Source organism: Rhinolophus sinicus, chromosome 5 (assembly GCF_057876585.1).
Source record: "Rhinolophus sinicus isolate RSI-liver-muscle chromosome 5, RSI-T2T, whole genome shotgun sequence".
In the NCBI taxonomy this organism is placed as follows: Eukaryota; Metazoa; Chordata; class Mammalia; order Chiroptera; family Rhinolophidae; genus Rhinolophus; species Rhinolophus sinicus.
This window is the reverse complement of record NC_142505.1, coordinates 76,925,001-76,942,721: the sequence shown is the minus strand read 5'-3', so window position 1 is coordinate 76,942,721 and position 17,721 is coordinate 76,925,001. Positions and strand designations below refer to the sequence as shown.

The following is a 17,721-nucleotide window of genomic DNA, read 5'->3' as shown; positions in this document are numbered from 1 at the left end:
GAGGGAGATACAGTATCAGAGATCGTGGCAGGGCTGCAAGACTGTGGGATGTCATTTGGGAAGGACGTACACCTTTCCAGCTGGACGAAACCCTTTCGCCCTCTAGGCGGTCCTGTGTTATCCTTATGCCCTGGGACCCACCTGTGCTAGCGGCACGGGGGAGAAGAGCTGGCTGTTGCTTCATCTGCTTTCCTGTGCAGGTGTTTTTACACCTCCCTCCAGACACCTACCATTTAATTTCAACTTTTTGTGAAGCTTCAGCAAAAGGTGCCAACCTCACCTTTCCAAGACACGCCTGTGTCCACTCGGAGGGCTGGTGCTGATTACAACTGCCAGAATTCATCTGCTCAAACCACTACTTTCCTTGAAATGATCCCATCACTTTAAATTACAGCCATGAGAGAACGCTTGAGTGAGCTGAGCAAGTGGCCGGGATAATTCAGCCCTTGTCAGCCATCTTTTAGGAGCATGGCGGGATCTGTGAGCTATTCAAGATGTCTGTGATTGTGCTATGATTAGAGCCTGTGAGTTTTGGGGTGGGCACCAGTGTCACATTGCATTACCCCACAATGACTCACTCACATGTAACAGTCCATAGCAGCCTGGCCTGGCTTCCAGCAGCGCTGTGAGGGAGCCCTGAAAGGGGGGATGTCGCTGTCTTCGTGGAAAAAGAAAGGGGAGCGACAGTCACACACAGGGCCGGGGTGGCTCCAGCTCCTTAGCAATGCACACGTCCTAAATAAACATGACCTGCCCATCCTGAGTGTGCAACGAGAGCCTCACGTTCTGAAAACCCTTGGAGCATGTTCCTAATTGACAGCTGCCTCTCATGGCCCCTTATAGTTCTCTGCATCTGGGAGAAGTTCAGCTATCAAGAATTGCATTCTGTTTACCATTAATTTTGATTTTGTTTAGCAGCTGTTTTCTGGATCTCTCTATTGCCTGCATAATCTGTCTTGTAATGTGAAGTGGCTGCCTCTCTTCCATGAAACAGATTAATACACTCTTAGCTTCTTTTGAGGTAACTTCTTTAATGGCTGCAGATGTAGAGAATTGAAAAGGGAACCATCCGGATTTGACAGTGCCTGGGGTACTGGGTCCTTTTCAAATCAAGGTTGCCATCTGGGGAAAGAGATGGAGTCACCTTCCCCATCCTACCCTCGCTCACATACCATGGAGTTTGCTTGTTCTCTCCTACAGTCAGTCACTGGGCTCCAAAAAGTTGGGAGTGACATCGCTCTCCTTCTATTTCTAACTTCACAGAAACTGGCTCCTTCTGGGCAGGGCTGTTCCTTTTCAGCTGCTGGAAGATATTATACCTACTTGCCCCAGGTTGAGTGGGAAGTGGATGGCGCAGCCGGCTGGGGGGGGGGGGTCTGGTTGAATACAATGAATTATTTGGTTCCCACCTCTCCACTTACAGTGTCACTTGTGCTAGTTACTGAATCTTATCTGGAAGAAAAAAATGGGGTTAGAAGTAGCACCGACCATCAGCCCCAACTCTGGGTGGCAGCTACCCAACTTGCACAGGCTGAAGCCGGAAAGGCTCGTGAAACAGCAGAATCCCAGGGTGGACATGAATTCAGGAGCGGCTGGTACAAGGGCTCTCACACCCTCCCTTTCCTTCCTTCTCTTGGCTTGTTAGCCTCTTTCATGCAGCCCTTGCAGGGTGGCAACAGGCAGCTGCTGCTCAGTCCTGGCCGCTCACCAGCCATTCCAGAGGGTGAAACTGCTTCCCCCCAGAACGACACGAGAAAAGTCCCAGTGAGGATTGTGATTTGCTGGGCTTGTATCATGACTCAAGCCCTAAACCAATCACTGGGGCAGGGATGGGATGGAATATTGGGAGTGGCCAGGTGAGAGCACATGTTCTCCCTGTGAGGGGTGCAAAATCACCCTCACTCAAACGTTCGGCGATGGGGACAGGCTGGCTCCAGAGGAAGGGTGCTGGCAGTGCCCTTCCTGGCTTCGTGGAGATGTGGGGCAGGGCTCGGTGTGGACAGCCCTTGGCGCAGTATGGGTGGTGGCGTCAGTGCCAGTGAGGTCGGTAATCTCCACCATGGCTCTTCTTCTCCTGCATTTGTAGTCTGGCCTTAGACATAGAGTGAGGAACGTCTCAGGTCAGCGAGTCCATGTCTCCAAGCAGACTGAATGTGACCGTGCCTGCGATAGCCTGTTGACCTTCCTAGGAAGAATTTCCGGAAACAGCCCATCCCATCCCTCCCCTCTGTCAGCATCTTTCTTTTACCTTCTGCTCAAATTCTCTCATTCCACAATCAGTAGAGGGAAGCACTCCCTTCTTGACGGTGTCTTTAAGGACAAGCACACATAAAACTTTAGGGGCTTTCTGGGCATGGGGGTCAGAAGTTGTCCTTGAGCACCACAGTTACCGAACCCTCCTATTGCCTTTCGTTTACTGTGTCGTAATAAAGCTCCGACAAGGGCCCTTCCAAAGGACCAAGCACAGCATTAGCCAGAGGATTCTCGGGCTGTGGATGACCCCAAGCTTCCCCAAGATAATTCTGAGCACTTGGGCCTGGAAAGACCAACTGTGGACTAAGACAGCTTGAGTGAGCCTGAGTTTTCACTCCTGCCCCTGCATGTGCTCTGCCAGCCTCTGGGTACGTGGCTGTTCCAGCCCATCCCCTGGCCGATCTCAGCTCTCCCGTGATCTGGAAGAAGCAGGACCTGGCCGTGTGCAGCTCAGGGCCCGTGATGGCTGGTGCCCATGCTCCTGTTTCAACTGCAGGTATGTGACTCCTCCCTGGTGGCTGTGGCATGGGCTCTAGGGACAGGTGTCTTTCCTGCTGCTGTGTAGGGTCAGTCCCGGGAGAGCAGGGACCAAGGCTCTTCCTCCTGGGCCCTTGCCCCTTACACGCAGTGAGCACTGAGAAAGCGTTAGATGCCTGGTGCATCCCAGGGCTGACACGGCTCTGTGTCACATCTGCATTTCCCATAAGGTAAAATCCCAGGGATGGGGGATGCCAGGTGGTTTGGCACCTCCACGGTGCCCCCGTCCTACCTACCCCCTGTGTTGACTCTTCCAACCAGTGCCCTGGGGCAACTCCCTCTCCTTAATGACCATCCTCTTTCTGACAGCTTGTGGGTCCCTCTGCAAAAAAGGGCTTCAAAGGTGCTCGTGCAAATGAGCTAAGTCTCTGCCATTGGGACGGACAAGCTGTAGGGCCTTGTAGGTCTGAGCAGGGTCACGAACAATGTGCAGTGAGTTGTGCTTGTCGAGGAGTCTCCTTGGCAGGTGCCATTGAAAAATGTGGGACTAGGTCCCTCTCTGGAGTTTGTGGGGGAGGAGTCATGTTCCCTGAGAGGACATAACCCCCAAAGGGTATGAGTGACTGCAGCTTCATAAGGACGTACTGCCCTGAACACCCAGCATGCCCGTCAGGCCCTCACAGGGAGCTGACATCACCCTACCATTCTTGCTGAGGCCCCATCTTTGCCAGGAGGCTCGTCTCTCCTCTGAGATCTCAGCACCGAAGGTTGACGATTGCCATCTTTATCCCTTGCCTGGACCCCAAGCCAGAAGGAGTTTCTCTGCTTTTTGGGAGCCCTTTAAATTATCTTCTCCATATCAACACTGTAGTTAAGTGTTTCTTTCAATCGTGTTAAGCCACTTGCCCCAGCAATATTAACATGCCATCGGCAGTCCTCTGGGGTTAATTATCTGTGACTTAAAAGTCATTTGTTTCTGTCTTTGTTGTCTCATTGCTGCTCAGCAATCTTTCTTTATTAGAAAACAAGGTACTGAATCCAACTGACCGTTACGTTCTAATTCTTTTCTTGTCATCAGAATTAGTTTATCTTTTAACAACTCTTTAAGGAAAAAAGCCTTCTTATTTTCAGATTACGTTGTCTCAACAAATCTTTAATCTCTCAGCTTCTGCGGGAACAGAGCCCTAAGTGGAAATAGGTTAAGGGGAGCCGTCTCGTCTCACAGAGCGAGGCCTGTCAGCGCTCTCTCTGATTGGCCCCGCTCACTTCTGGGGGCTCAGCCATTGGCCTCTCTCTACCCGTGGCTAGGGCTTCACAGCTTGTCCTCTGGGGCACAGGCTGGGCTTGGTGAACAAGCGATGGTGCCCCTGGAGGCCCTTGCAGATCAGGCAACCTGTTGGGGAGACCCTGAGCATCCTGACCCAGCCAGGGGCTCTCTGCACACTCCTCTTACAGCTGTGGTTCTTTTTGGCCAGGTCTGCCATTGGCTTCCAAGAAACGCTTCAGGATCTGCGAGGTAGAAAACTTTCCACAAAATGTTGAATTTTGCATGAGTCAGGTAAATTTGTCTTGTGCTCTCCAGGAAGTTGGGGGACATGCAACACAGACATGATCAGGCTCTGTAGGATGTTGACAGTGACCCCGAGCCTTCGGGGACACAGGTGAAGTGAACGGGGGGCAGTCTGGGCTGGTGTCTGAGTGCAGGCAGCATGGGTGGCTGGTGCACGGTGCACCCGGGCTCACCGGGGCACCTGAGTTTGTCATTGCCTACCTGCCCTATTCTCTGGAGGCCACTAAGGGGAGTTCTTGGCCCCTCAGCTGCCTTCCCACCCACACAGTGCTTTAAAAGCAACGTTACTACCTCCGAAGGACAACTAGCTCCTATAGAAAGGCAAGGGCCATCCTTAGGGTTTCTTGAAGCTTTATTGGGTGCTAATGGAAGTTTCCTTGGGTGAATTGGAGTTTGCCTGGTGTGCAACGATGACAGACGTAGTCCCTGCCCTTACAGAGCACACACGTCAATGAGTATGTCAGTTGAGGAGATGTATGAGTGTCCTGTAGACAGAAAGGGCACCGGGGTGTGCCTATACCACGTCCAAGCACCGCACAGAGGAGCAAATAGCCAAAACTCAACCCAACGAGACCAAACAAACAGAGGAGCTTAATGGCTTATGTACCTGGACAGTCGGGCAGGGCTGAAAGGGTGAAAGGTGACGGTTCCAGGCACACTTGATGTAGGGTGCAAAGACCTGGTTTCTCCCTTCTTTTCACCCCTGGCAGTTGAGTCCCTTCATGGTGGGTGTCACCCTCTCCCCAGACCCTCTTTCACAACTGCTAGTCCCGTGGAAGAGAAAGGCTCTTGTTTGATATTTCCCACAAAAGTGCTAAGATCCACTTGGGTTGGATGGGCTCAGGTCGTGTGCCCCCTCCTGAATCAGTGATGAGACCAGGGGCATGCCACATGCTGCTGGGCTTAATAAGAGTCACAGGCCATGCCTCTGCCATCAGAATGTCAGGAGCTGAGACTGGGAGGAAAGTGGGTCCCCAGCTGACAACTAGGGCTCTGTCCAACTAAGGTACATTGATGCAGCAAGGTGAGAAAAAGTCCACTATGCCATTTACTTAATTATTTCACATCTGGGTGACTGTCACATCTGTCATCCCCAAGGGGTTCTGCCTCAATGCTAAGCTAAGCTTAGCAAGTATTCACCTAGCATCTCAGTGGGTAAAGCCTGTCTTCCACATTCTGAGAAGGAAACTGAGGCTAAGAGGTGACATTGTTGACCTGAGGTCACCGGAGCTTATAAGGGAGTAGGAATTAGAACCCAGCTCCCCTATGACAAATGCAGGGCATTTTTGTTGTTTATTTTTTAATCACTGCTGCTCTCTCACCCTTTCCACTATGATGGACACAATGACCTGGTGAGATGCATGGAGCATCTACTGGCCCAAATGGTGGGAGATGTTATTGTTTGTTTGGACCCCAACATATCCTCCTTTCTTTAGCCTTCAGCCAAAGGGCATAAGTATCGAAAGTGACTGTGCAAATTCCTCCTGGCAGTGCCTTCAGTACGTAGGTCCATGGGCTTCTCAGAAGCTTTATTTTCCATTTTTCATAAGAGACCCTCTTCCTTAGGAAGGGGGGGTGGGGGCTGTTTTTGCTGCTGCTCTCACACGGGCATCATGTGGCAGGTGGGGACATAGATGAGGGCAGGGACCTGGGCCTTCCTGTACAGCCAGAGCTCTTGTTTAAGAAGCAGTTTCCCATTTGTACATTATTTAGGGGCGAGGCTTACTCACTGCTTTAATATACACTCCATAGATGGGGACAGTTCTGAATGGAAACGTTTCACGTTCAGTCTCTTACTCAGTCCTCATAATACCCTCTGACATCAGCACTGCAGTCTTGCTTTGTAAATAGAAACAAATGGGGGACCGTTTGAATGCTGTAGGGAATTGATCAGAGAATCAATATGGGCTTAACTGAGGTCATTCAGGAAAGCACCTTCTCGATGAGAATTTCTCAATGTTTGTACAATTCTGATTGAAACATTCATATTTACAAATGTGAGCCATCATTCTGTGGCTAAAGTGTCCGCAGGTTTGGGCCGTGGGACCTGTGGGTCTGCCGCGGCCTGAGAAAAACAGGGATCTCCATGCTCAGAGGAAATGGGCCTTCAGGAAAAACCTAATCACGGGTCTGGAAAATGAGTTGTAGGAGTAAAACATATATGTCAGTCTGTTTGCTTTACTAATTTTAGCAGTGACTTGCTCTCTCTCTCTCTCTCTCTCTCTCTCTCTCTCTCTCTCTCTCTCTTTTTCTTTCTTTCTGTAAGCAGCATTCCCATCCAGCTACTGGGCTGCAGTATTTGAATTTTTATCATTTGCGTGGAATCACTGCACGTTTGAGCACCAAACGGGAGTTCTGTGGCTAAGAGGAGATGCTTATTTGATAGGTCAGATCTAATCTCATGCTTAGAAACTTCAGCTGAAAATAAAATGAGTTGAATTTTTACATTTTTTTTTTTTCGTTTTTAAAGACAGCAGATCTGTAAAGCTGTGCTAGCATATCATGTTTCCCTTTTACACAGAATTGAAGATAATAGCATCTTATACTTGGGTAGTGTTCCCAGGCTGGTTTTTGCTCTCAAAGAACTTACTCAAGTGTCATCTCATTTAATCCACATTCAAGAAAATCTCTGAGTTAGGGAGAGTGAAGATATCATTGTTAGTATCTGCCAGGTGAGGGAACAGATGCTCAGAGGTGGCAAGGGCCTTGTCCCAGGTCACACAGCTAACTGAGGCAGGGCTGGACTCCTGCTACCACGAGTTCACGGTGCAAGTTTTCAAGTTAAAACCCCGTGGGAAGTACAGAGTTTTTAGGTTCTTTTTAAAATAAATTATTTTAAAGACAATTTTTCTCATCTGTCAATGGGATAATCCCATACCTTGTGGATTTAGTACAGTCAAGATGTGCATCAGGGAAATGGTTAATCATTTTCATAGTATCTGTCTGTGGTGAGGTTTAATTATCACTGGACATATTTCATGGTTTAAAATGATGACAGTTTAAAATAGAGCCCGAGAAAGCCAGGACATCCATTCGTGACCTTGTGCTGGGTGCTGTATTAGAATGACCCCTACGTATAGATGCTCCCCAGACAGAGGAGTCTGCAGCACGGTCTGATAGCTACAGATGTCCCCGGAAATGAAACCCCAACCAAGAACTTCGCTGTGGTCTGTTGTCAGCACCCAGAGGGGGCATGGGTAAAACCTAGCGGTGTGGTGTGCTTCTCGCATTCCATTCCCAATGCTGACCTCCCCCACGCTCCCCCAAGCCCTCACCTTTCACTGGCCTTCTGCAGCGTTTCTAATGAACAAGCTAATTCATTGTGAAGTGTGCTTTTAACGAATAAATGAAAGCTACTGAAACTACAAAGGGTGACATATATTTCCATGTGTTTCTTAGGGAACTGCATGCCTTTCCAAGATGAGAAGATTGTGAAGCAGCTTCTTGTGGTGGTTGTGGTTGTGGTGGTGGTTTAATAATCTCAACCTCATCTGTCTGTTTAGGAGGTAATTACGTAATTGTTCCTTTCCCGTGAGATTGCGGGAAGAGGAGCTGACCCGTCTGTCCGCATTTCAAATTTGAGTTTGGAGCGTCCTGGGAGAGGGAGCAAATGAAGCCATCTCACAAATACGGATGCTGTTTGACGTCTGTTAGCTCAATGTTTATCCATGGCCGACAGCGGGGTCCTTTAGGACACTGGTGTCATGGATCAGAGGCCCTGCGAACAGTAAGACACGTGCCGAGAGCATGTGGGCTGTGCCTGGCACTCAGGTCCAGGTGCCCTGCCCCTCTTCATTCCTCCCTTCATTCTCTGGTTGCCATGTCCAGTCCCACGGCCAGTCCCACGGCCAGTCCCACGGCCAGTCCCACGGCCGGTCCCACGGCCAGTCCCACGGCCAGTCCCACGGTCAGTCCCACGGCCAGTCCCACGGCCAGTCCCATGGCCAGTCCCACGGCCAGTCCCACGACCAGTCCCGTGGCCAGTCTTTGTGGCTGCTTCCCAGCCCTAATGCTCTGCGTGGCAGTGGCCATGGCCTCCTTGGGAGGTCTGGCTTGCTTCTTGGTGCTGCCATTTTTGAAATTAACCCAGTGATCCAACTCTGGATCGGGAAATCCCTGCAGGGTCACCCTTATTTTCACAGACACAGGCTTGAAGTGACTGGGAAGTGACTTCAGAAGACATGGGAAGTGATGGTCTGGGATGTGAGGAGCCTGTAGACCTCAGGGCTCTCTCTGGTTGTTTTTCTTCCTGTCCTGCCCCTTCTTTCCACCTTTGGGGCCAGGTTCTCCCTTTTCTCCAGGGTGGCACAGTATGCAACACACCCTTGATACTCAGCCACCGTTTTCTAATCACGTGCATCCTGGCTAAGTTCTCTAGTTAAATTCTCTGCTTTGACTTTCATTTAAAATATTTCTAAATATTTTGTTTTCCTTTTGTGTGGGAGGGGACCATGTCAGAGGGGCCGCATGGTGACAACTGTCGTTATCAAAGCCCCCACCATAAGCTCTGCTGAGTTGACTTATTTCAACACTCTCAGCAGTCCCGGGGGCCAGCGAATGTGGTCTTCCGTGTTACAGGTGAGGGAATCCGGCTTTGGGAGGGTTAGCGAGCTGGCTCGCTGGCTGGTTGCTTCCGTTTGCTGGTAGTCTGTACATTGACTCTCCCTGTAATGGAGTATTCAGAGTTCTGTGGGACAGGGTGTCTGCCTTGCTCACTGTTGTGGCCTCCCTCGGACTCTCGTCTTGAGGACTCTCAGCTCTAAGACGAATCTGCAAGGCCATTTCCAAGGTCAGCCCCTAGAAAGCTTGAGAAGAGCAGGCTCCTCTATGGCTGTGCCTGGTGGGCCTAGGAGCTGTGTGGAGGATCAAAGGAAACAGGGAAAGAGCGTGGGGAGGCCAGGCACTGCTGCCTGCTCGGAGCAGAGGGGAGGATGCTGGTCCAGGCTGTTGATCTTGCACAAACCTGGGCTTCCGCCCCCTTGATACAGAGAGCTGCAGGCACCACCGGGCTCTCCCTCGCCCATGCTCCCTGGCGCTCAGAAGAAGAGTTTTCTTTTGTAGGCCAGGAGATCCAGTGGCAGAGACTAAGATCCACACTGAGGTGGGAGCCCAGGGAAAGGCGGGAGGCAGGAAACTTTGCCCCGAGGCTTCCTTGCCCTGCACCTTGGAGGTCCTGGGAATTCTGTGGCTCTGCTCCCATGTTCAAGGGGCCAGACAGGACTTTTGCCCACACGTGCCTCTCCTGCCTGCTGGCTAATGCCTACCCTTCCCCCACCCCCCACCATTACTGCTTCATCTCTTTTTTCCTCCTCAACTCCCCCAAAGTCATTTTGGGTCCCGAAGGAGTCGCATATGGTCCACGGAACCATACCATGCCTGTGGCACTCACCAAGCCTGCTGCCTCTTTGTGAGAAAACCCAATACAGCCATTTCCTAAGAGTCCTGAGCGTGATGTCTGTTCCATATTTGATTTGTATGACAGGTCTCAAACTGCTGGCCCACGGGCCAGAGTCAGCATGTGGTCATGTTTTATTTGACGTACGTAGTATTGACCTACAGATGGCTTTTCAATTTTTACTTTTATTTTAATAAGTTGCCAACATTTAAAAACAAGGAAATTTTACATACAGATCCCAATAGGACAGTTACCTTGGCATGTGAAGTGATTTGTTACCCCTGGACCCACATGACTTTCTGACAACCACAGGCTGCGTGAGCAGCCGTGTCCTTAGCACTGCACATGCTCGCCTGGTTCCCACAGTCCCCACTGCTCCCTCGTGACTCCCTGATCCTGAGACCAAGTGTCAGATGCAGTTTTGAAAAATCAATGTGAGCAAGTTGAAACCCCAGAATCACCACACTCATTCAATTACCTGAGTGGCTTCTGTACGCATTTGAGTTTTCAGTTCCTATTTTGTGCTTAGATATAGAACTTGTTAATCACAGCTCAGTAGAGCCAGGTGTCGGTAAAAGGCGGGGCAGGAGTGAGGTGGGAGGAGCAGAAAGCAGGGAGGAATGTAGTGTAAAGGCTGAAGTAATTCTTACCGTGTTCCCTGAAAATAAGACCTAACCGGACAATCAGCCCTAATGCATCTTTTGGAGCAAAAATTCATATAAGACCCCGTCTTATTTTACTGTGATATAAGACTGGGTATAATGTAATGTAATATAATATAATATAATATAATATAATATAATATAATATAATATAATATAATATCGGGTCTTATATTAATTTTTGCTTCAAAAGATGCATTAGAGCAGATTGTCTGGCTAGGTCTTATTTTCGGGGAAATGGTACCTACTTAGCTCCCCTTGAGGATCTCTGGTGAAGCTGGTGTCTCTAAGTGGGTCCTTGGTTTAGGCAGTTAAGTCTTCCATTAAACTATCTTATTTTCTAATATTTATTTCTTGATCTATAAACATTCACTCCAGGCTATAAGTTGGCAAGTGAGTTTCCAGCTTGGTAGTTAATATTTGTGCCGCTTTATATTAAGTTATGTCTTTAAAATGGATCAGTTGCTTTAAGCATTTAAAAGACATTCCACATATATTGTAAAGTAATTACTTTCCAAAGATATTTCCCACTGATGTTTTGTTAAATTTAAATATGCATTTACAATACTCAGTAGACCAGAATGGCTTTGATTTATGTATTTTGGTCTACTGGGTTAAAAAAAAAAAAGAGAGACATTTTAAAATTATCTTTTTAATTAGTGTATTTATCCCAAAGAGTCTCTTGCCTCCTCTAGAATCAGTCACGTGGTGTTAGAAAAATAATAAACATGGTGTGTTCTCTGGGTTGATTTAGAATTTAATGAGACATGACATCTCGGCCTGAGAGTGAGCGTGGCTTAACTTTTAACTTTTCTCCTGTTCTTATTCCTTATAGACTCTTACATCGCCTATTATCGTTTTCTCTCATTTTCCTGTGTGGTTTCTCAAACTTATGTAGCCAGACATTCTGAATATGATCTACCTTACTAGGTAGATTAACTTTTAATCTGGGCTCCGAAGTGTCCTAGAGCTTGGAGGAGCCTATTAACTCCGTCTGTGTCATTTTCTTAATGTGTAAAATTCAGGTAATAAACTGCTACCGCCCTTGTGTGGTATGAATTAATGCTTGGTGAGTAGCAAGTATTGTTTTCATAAAATAGTCTTAATTGTTTGCTTTGTACATTTTCTGCTTTATTATTTTTATTGTTTCTCTTGCCTCTGTAATTGATAGTTATTGGGTTCTCATTATTTTTTTATTAGTCATTTTGTAAAAACTGCCTTGTGACTTATCTTTTCCCCGACACTTATTTCCCCCCACACGTCATTAGCAGAGGCAGGAGGCAGGCAGACAGCACTCGCCTCTGCAGAGCTGGAGCTACCGGCAGCTCCTCACGGCTCGCACCTTGTCTTTCGGAACAAAGATTCCCAGTTTGTTGGTTGCTGTGCTGTGCGAGGACTTGTATGAAGCCAGGGAGGTTTCCTAGAAAAACATCCTATGTAACGGTGAGAAGGCAGGAAGAACAGGGTCTGCCAGCTCCTTCCATGTAGGCAGAGAGGAGCAAGATGGCCCCACCCAGGGTGAGACAAGCATCGTAAGTGTGCGGTGACCACATCACCTGGCACATGACAGAGAAAGGCAAGCAAATGGTCATCACACAGTGCAAAGACCCCCAAAGTCCATTCTGCCTACAAGTTGGCCCCTCTGCATTTCCAGCCACCATTACCTAGGGACTTTTCTCCTGTTCTTGTTCCTTAAAGACTCTTCCATCACCTACTATCGTTTTCTCTAATTTTCCTGTGTGGTTTCTCAAACTTATGTAGGCAGACATTCTGAGTATGATCTAACTTACTAGGTAGATTACTTTGGGCAGATTACTTAATCTTCTGTGCCTTGGTTTTCTCACCTCTAAAATGGTTTTAATAATTCTGTTTATTTCATGCGACAGTTGTATGGATTAAATATATAGTGCAACTATATATTTATAGTAGCATATATATATTTATAGCATATATATATTTATGCTTCGCATAGCACTGGCCCACATTCTGAGCCATACTAGCCATCATTATTGGCTGTTATCCACCCACACTGGGGCTGGGGTTGGCACGGGCGGTGTCTTATAATTAAAAGTGTGCCTAGACTACTGGGAACTGGGATAGCTTCAGTGAATGCTTGCCGAAACAAATTAGGTTAGAAAGCCTTGGATTTAGTGGACAAAGTTATTTTCTTTCATCAAAACTAAGTAATTACATTTACCCACTATTTCTGGAACAGTAGGCAATGATAAGGTGAAAACTTTAGAACTATCTGTGCATGCTTTTGTCTCTGGCTGTCTAGCTAGATACCTTAGCTGACTCTCCCACTTAAAGCAATTGAAAATGATGGATAAAACATTTAAATAATCTTTTAATGCCTGATGAGAGGCAGGAAAATGAAGATTTCCTAAGAGGCCAAAAACTCAGTGAAAATTGAAAATCAGGGCTCTGGAGCTACCTTTCACGTTGAGGGATTTGCCCAATGCAGGCGACCTTGAGCTTTCTTTTCTTATGTCCTCAAGAGATATGGGAGAGAGGAGCCAGGCCTAGGAAAGATCAGTTTGTTAGGAAACCCCATCCACCTAAAGCTGAGACCCCCAGTAGGCTGCATGTTAGTGTAAGGGTGAAGAGAAACTAACCTGCCCTGTCTCCTCTCAGGGAGTGGTGAAGAACATTGCCTGTCTGGGAGAGGGTCAGAATATCTCCTCTGAGACTTAGAACCGCAGCTGCGTTTCCACCTGAATTCAGAGAACAGTCTGGTCTGAGAAAACCTCAAGCCAAGAACTGAGTTTAAAGCAGGAGTGCTCCAGGCGTGCGATAGTGGGAGCAGTGGCCCTGTCCAAAAAGCCCTTTTTCAGCATAGGCCGCAAACAATGTTGACAGGTTGCCATCCAAGGAATATGAGCTCACAGACAAAAATCAAAAAATATTAAAAAATGAAGTAATAGAAAGATGCCAAAGGGAGAGCCAGCAGATGTAGAACTTCAGACATTGGAATGAACAGACGTAAAATAAAAACAATAACTGTGCATAACATGTTATGAGAAATTTTAAAAAGGAGCTGAAATGTGAGCAAAGAGTAAGATTACAAGAAATGATCTTGATTATTTGAAAAATAACCAAGTATAATTTCTAGAAATGAAAAATATAATCAAAAATCTAAAAACCAATGGATGGATGTAAGAGCAAATTATACATAATTGGGTTAAGACATAACTAAAGAAAACTGGAAAACAGATCTGAAGACATAGCCCAGAATCAACACAACAAGGGGTGAACACATGTGTCCCTCAAAGAAAGTTCAAGAATATTGTCACAAGCTAAACCATAAAGCAATTCTTATAAAATTTCTGCCCTTGATGCCATTAACTCAGAAAAATTTAAAAGATGACTAGAAATATTTCCATATTTTTGAAGGTTGAATATTTTCCTAAATAATACATGAGTCAAAGAAAAAAATGAAAAAATCGAAACAATAACAAATACTACATATTGAATTTTGTGAAATGCGGCTAAAGTGGGAATCAGAGGGAAATTCCATTAGAAAAGAAGAAAGGCCCAACGTTAATGAATTAAACATCCAACTACAAAGAATAGCAGAGTAAACCCAAATAAAGTAGAAGAAAGTAAATAATGCAGAACAATATAAAAAAGGAATGGGTGAAACTGAAACAACAAATACAACCGAAAGGATAAACAAAGGACAAACAGAAAGAACCAATAAAACTGACAAAACTCTGCACGAGAATAAAGGAAATAGGGAGGGAGAGAGAATAAATATGTAATATGAGAGCAAAAAGGAGATGTAATTATTGAAGTTGCAGAAATTAAAACAATAACAGAATATTATTTTGTCAGTATAGTATTTCAAAACTCTAATGGTCAGATTCCTAAAATAGTAAAAAGGAATTTGCCAAAAATTACTCAAGTAGAAATTAAAAACCCAATCAGTCTTATAATCATTAAGAAAACAGAATGAGATTTCCAACTAGAAATCTCCCCACAAAGCTGGCATCAAATCCAGGTACCAGTGGTACTAACAAATTTCAAGGAATAACAATTTTAATCTCACATGAACTATTCCAGAATGCAGAAAAAGTGGGTATACTTATGAGGCTAGAACAAAGTCAATACCAAAATCTGGCAAGAATGATACGAAAAAAAAGAAAGGCAAGTTTTAAATAGAGCTGTCAAAATCCTATTTGGAAAAAACTCAGTTCAGCCTGCCTCTTTCTTTCCTGTGTATCTCCTTTACTTTTGCATAGACTCGCTTCTGACACTTCTGGTCACCAAATGTGTGGAGGAGTTTTTCCCCACAGCAAGCAATTCTCTGCAACACCAGCTGTGTCCTACAGTTTAACTCAATTCTGAGACAGTGTCCGATTCCACAGGTTAAGGGCTCAGTCCCAGGACACTGCCCCCACTCCCATCCCCCTAACCACACACACTTCAGTCTCCAGACACAAACCCAGGTTAACCCCTGTGCTTCTGACCAATCAGCTGTAGATCAGAGGTTTCAACAATCCCCTCCTTGGATTTGATTAATTTGCTAGAGCAAGTGGCTCACAGAACTCAGAGTAACGCTTACTTACATTTGCCAGTTTATTAAAGGATGAGATAAAGGTTACAGATGAATAGCCAGATGTCAGAGATGCATAGGGCAAGGTATGGAAAGGGGTGTGGAGCTTCCATGCCCTCTCCTGCCGTGCTACTCTCCCCAAACCTCCAGGTGCGCACCCACCTGGAAGTACCCCGAGCCCCCTATTGGGATTTTATGAAGGCTTCCTCATGTAGTCACGATCAATTATTAACTCAATTTTCAGCTCTCCTGCCTTCTCGGGAGAGGAAGTGGTGCTGAAAATTCCAAGCTTCTAATCACCGTTTGTTCTTTCTGGGTTCAGCCCTCATCCAGGAGCCATCCGAGATCCCACCCAGATTCGTCTAACTTAAAACAAGAGCTACGCTTTCACCCAGAAAGTTGCAAAGGTTTCAAGAGCCCTGTGTCAGGAATCATGGGCAAAGGCAAATGTTTGGACAAAAGATGCTTTTAGTGCTCTGGTGACTTAGGAATGACAAGGGCTTTAGGAGCTTTGTGCCAGGAAGCGAGAGCAGAAAACAGTATATAATTTCTATGATCTCACAGTCCTAAGCAAAAATTCGCAAACTAAATTTAGCAGTGTACTAATAAAAGATAATCCACAATAATTTGGGTTTATCCCCCAAATATGTTTGGTTGCCACTAGAAGTGTCCTGATGTATTTCACCACAGCAATGATTTTTAAACAGATGTAGGGAAAGCATTTGAAAAATCTAATGTCCATGGACTATTATGGAAAAAAATTCTTAGAAAAGAAGGATGAAAATCAAAGAGAGCTTATTTTAACATAATAAAGCATAATTTAAAAAACGCAATAGTAGACAAATGAATAAATCTATTGACTATAATGAGAAGTTTGTCACTGTTGGGATAGGGAGTTACCGGTATGGAAAGAGAGAAGTCTGGAATGTACCCTTTGTTGTTGGATTGGAGTTGTAAGTGTCAGCAAGGACTCAAAGTATGTGTCTGTATGTCTAACATTTCCTAGCTTTGTCTACTGATATGGTCCAGAAGCAGTGTCACCCCAACATTCTCCACTACAGGGAGCCCAGACTTGGAGAAATGGCTGATTCCAGCACTGGAGCAGAAAAAGTCCACAGTGAATCTCAAACATCATTTAGTTCCACAATGTAAGGCATTGCTGAAAGAATCGTGGGGACTTGTCAGAAGGATACAGCAGCCAGGTGGAAAGAGCTCACACGGCTACATCTGGACAATTTGGGCTTAAAAAATAAAAAGGAAAGGTGGTAATGGATTTGTGGAAGATGGTATTTTCCAAAGAAGGCCACAACATTATCTCCCATTTTCCATGTTCTTACAGTGTGCGTTCAATACCCCTCCTCTCAAACGGTGTAGTCTGCACTCTCTCCCCTAGAATCTAGGCAGACTTGTGATGGTGGCGGACATGGTGTTATGTGACTTCCGAGGCTAGATCGTAAAAGGCAGGGCAGCTTCTCCCTTGCTAGCTGGAGCGCTCATGCTGGAGCCCTGAGCTACCACGTAAACTGTCCAGTTGCTCTGAGGTCACTGTGCTGTAAGGAAGCTCAAACTAGTCCAATCTGCGGGGACCACATGGAGAGACACTGAGATGGAAGAAGAAAGAATAATGCTACGTCTGCCCCCAGCTGCTGGGCCTCCCCACTGCTGCAGCTTCAGCCTCTATCTGACTACAACGGCACTAGCGCCCCCGAGCCCGAACCACAGCTGCACCCTTCCCAATTTCTGACCGACAGAAATACTGAGAAATAATTAAATGCCTGTTGTTGGTGTAAGTCACTAAGTTTTGTGGTGACTGCTTGCAAGGCAGTAGATAATCCTAATAGGTTTTGGTGCCATCCCAAAAACTCAGAGCATGTGACATTGGTTTTGGGACTAGGTGGCAGGAAGAAACAGGAGGGGCCCAAAGAGATTGCCAGTGAAAGCTGAAAGGGCCTACGTGAGAGTGTTAGCAGAAACCTGGAGTGTTTTGAGGAGGCTCTCAGTGAGAGCTTACAGGAAAGAGAGGAAAATGTTATTCAAAATTGCATGAAAGAGGATGCTGGTTATGGGGAAGTGGATAGAGAGTTTGGTAGTATTGTCACTGGTGGTAGTAAAACAGTAGGAAATACACCAAATGAACTCAGTGATCCCACAGAAGAGATTATCAGACAGAATATTGAAAGTGCCCCCTCGCCGCTTCTTGCCTGTGATAGCACAAGAGGAAGAGGTGAGCTAAGGAGCACACTATTAAATACAAGGGAGCCAGGGCTCACTGGGCTTGAAAATCAAACTCTTTCCTCATTCGCAGCCTCTCAAAGACGGCAAAACATGGTTAAATAAATTAAGGAAAGATTTCAGGGCAAAGATCAAATCCACGGAGAGCCTGTAAGCTTCTTTTTTTAAAACTTCAGAAAAATTTAAGGTATCATAGAGCCTAACAACCAGAAAAAAAAAAGAAGAAGTACTTTAAGGATATGCCGTTTTGTTGAAAAATAGGGTTTCTGATATCTTAAGAGTGTTGCCCCATAGCAGCCTTGCAGGAAGCCCAAGATGTAGGAGGGTTTATTCTCAAGAGATTTTGTGGGTTTGGCTTTTGTCTGAAAAAGTATGTATCAGTCAGGCTTCTCCACAGAAACAGAACCAACAGGATGCGTTTCTATAGAATGAGATTTCTTTTAAGGAATTGAATGATTGTGGAGGCTTGGCAAGTTTCAAATCTGATTGGCTAGGCCAGCACACTGGAGACTCAGGGAAGAGTCTCAGTTCAAGCCCATAGGAAGTCCACTGACAGAAATCCTTCTTGCTCAGAGGA

General features: G+C 46.1%; 1 protein-coding gene across 2 annotated transcripts in view; it reads left to right on the top strand.

Moving 5' to 3' along the window:
• Positions 1-17,721, top strand: part of FSTL4 (follistatin like 4) — a 365,854-nt gene that overhangs the window by 37,614 nt on the left and 310,519 nt on the right. The gene's annotated exons all lie outside the window — the stretch shown is intronic.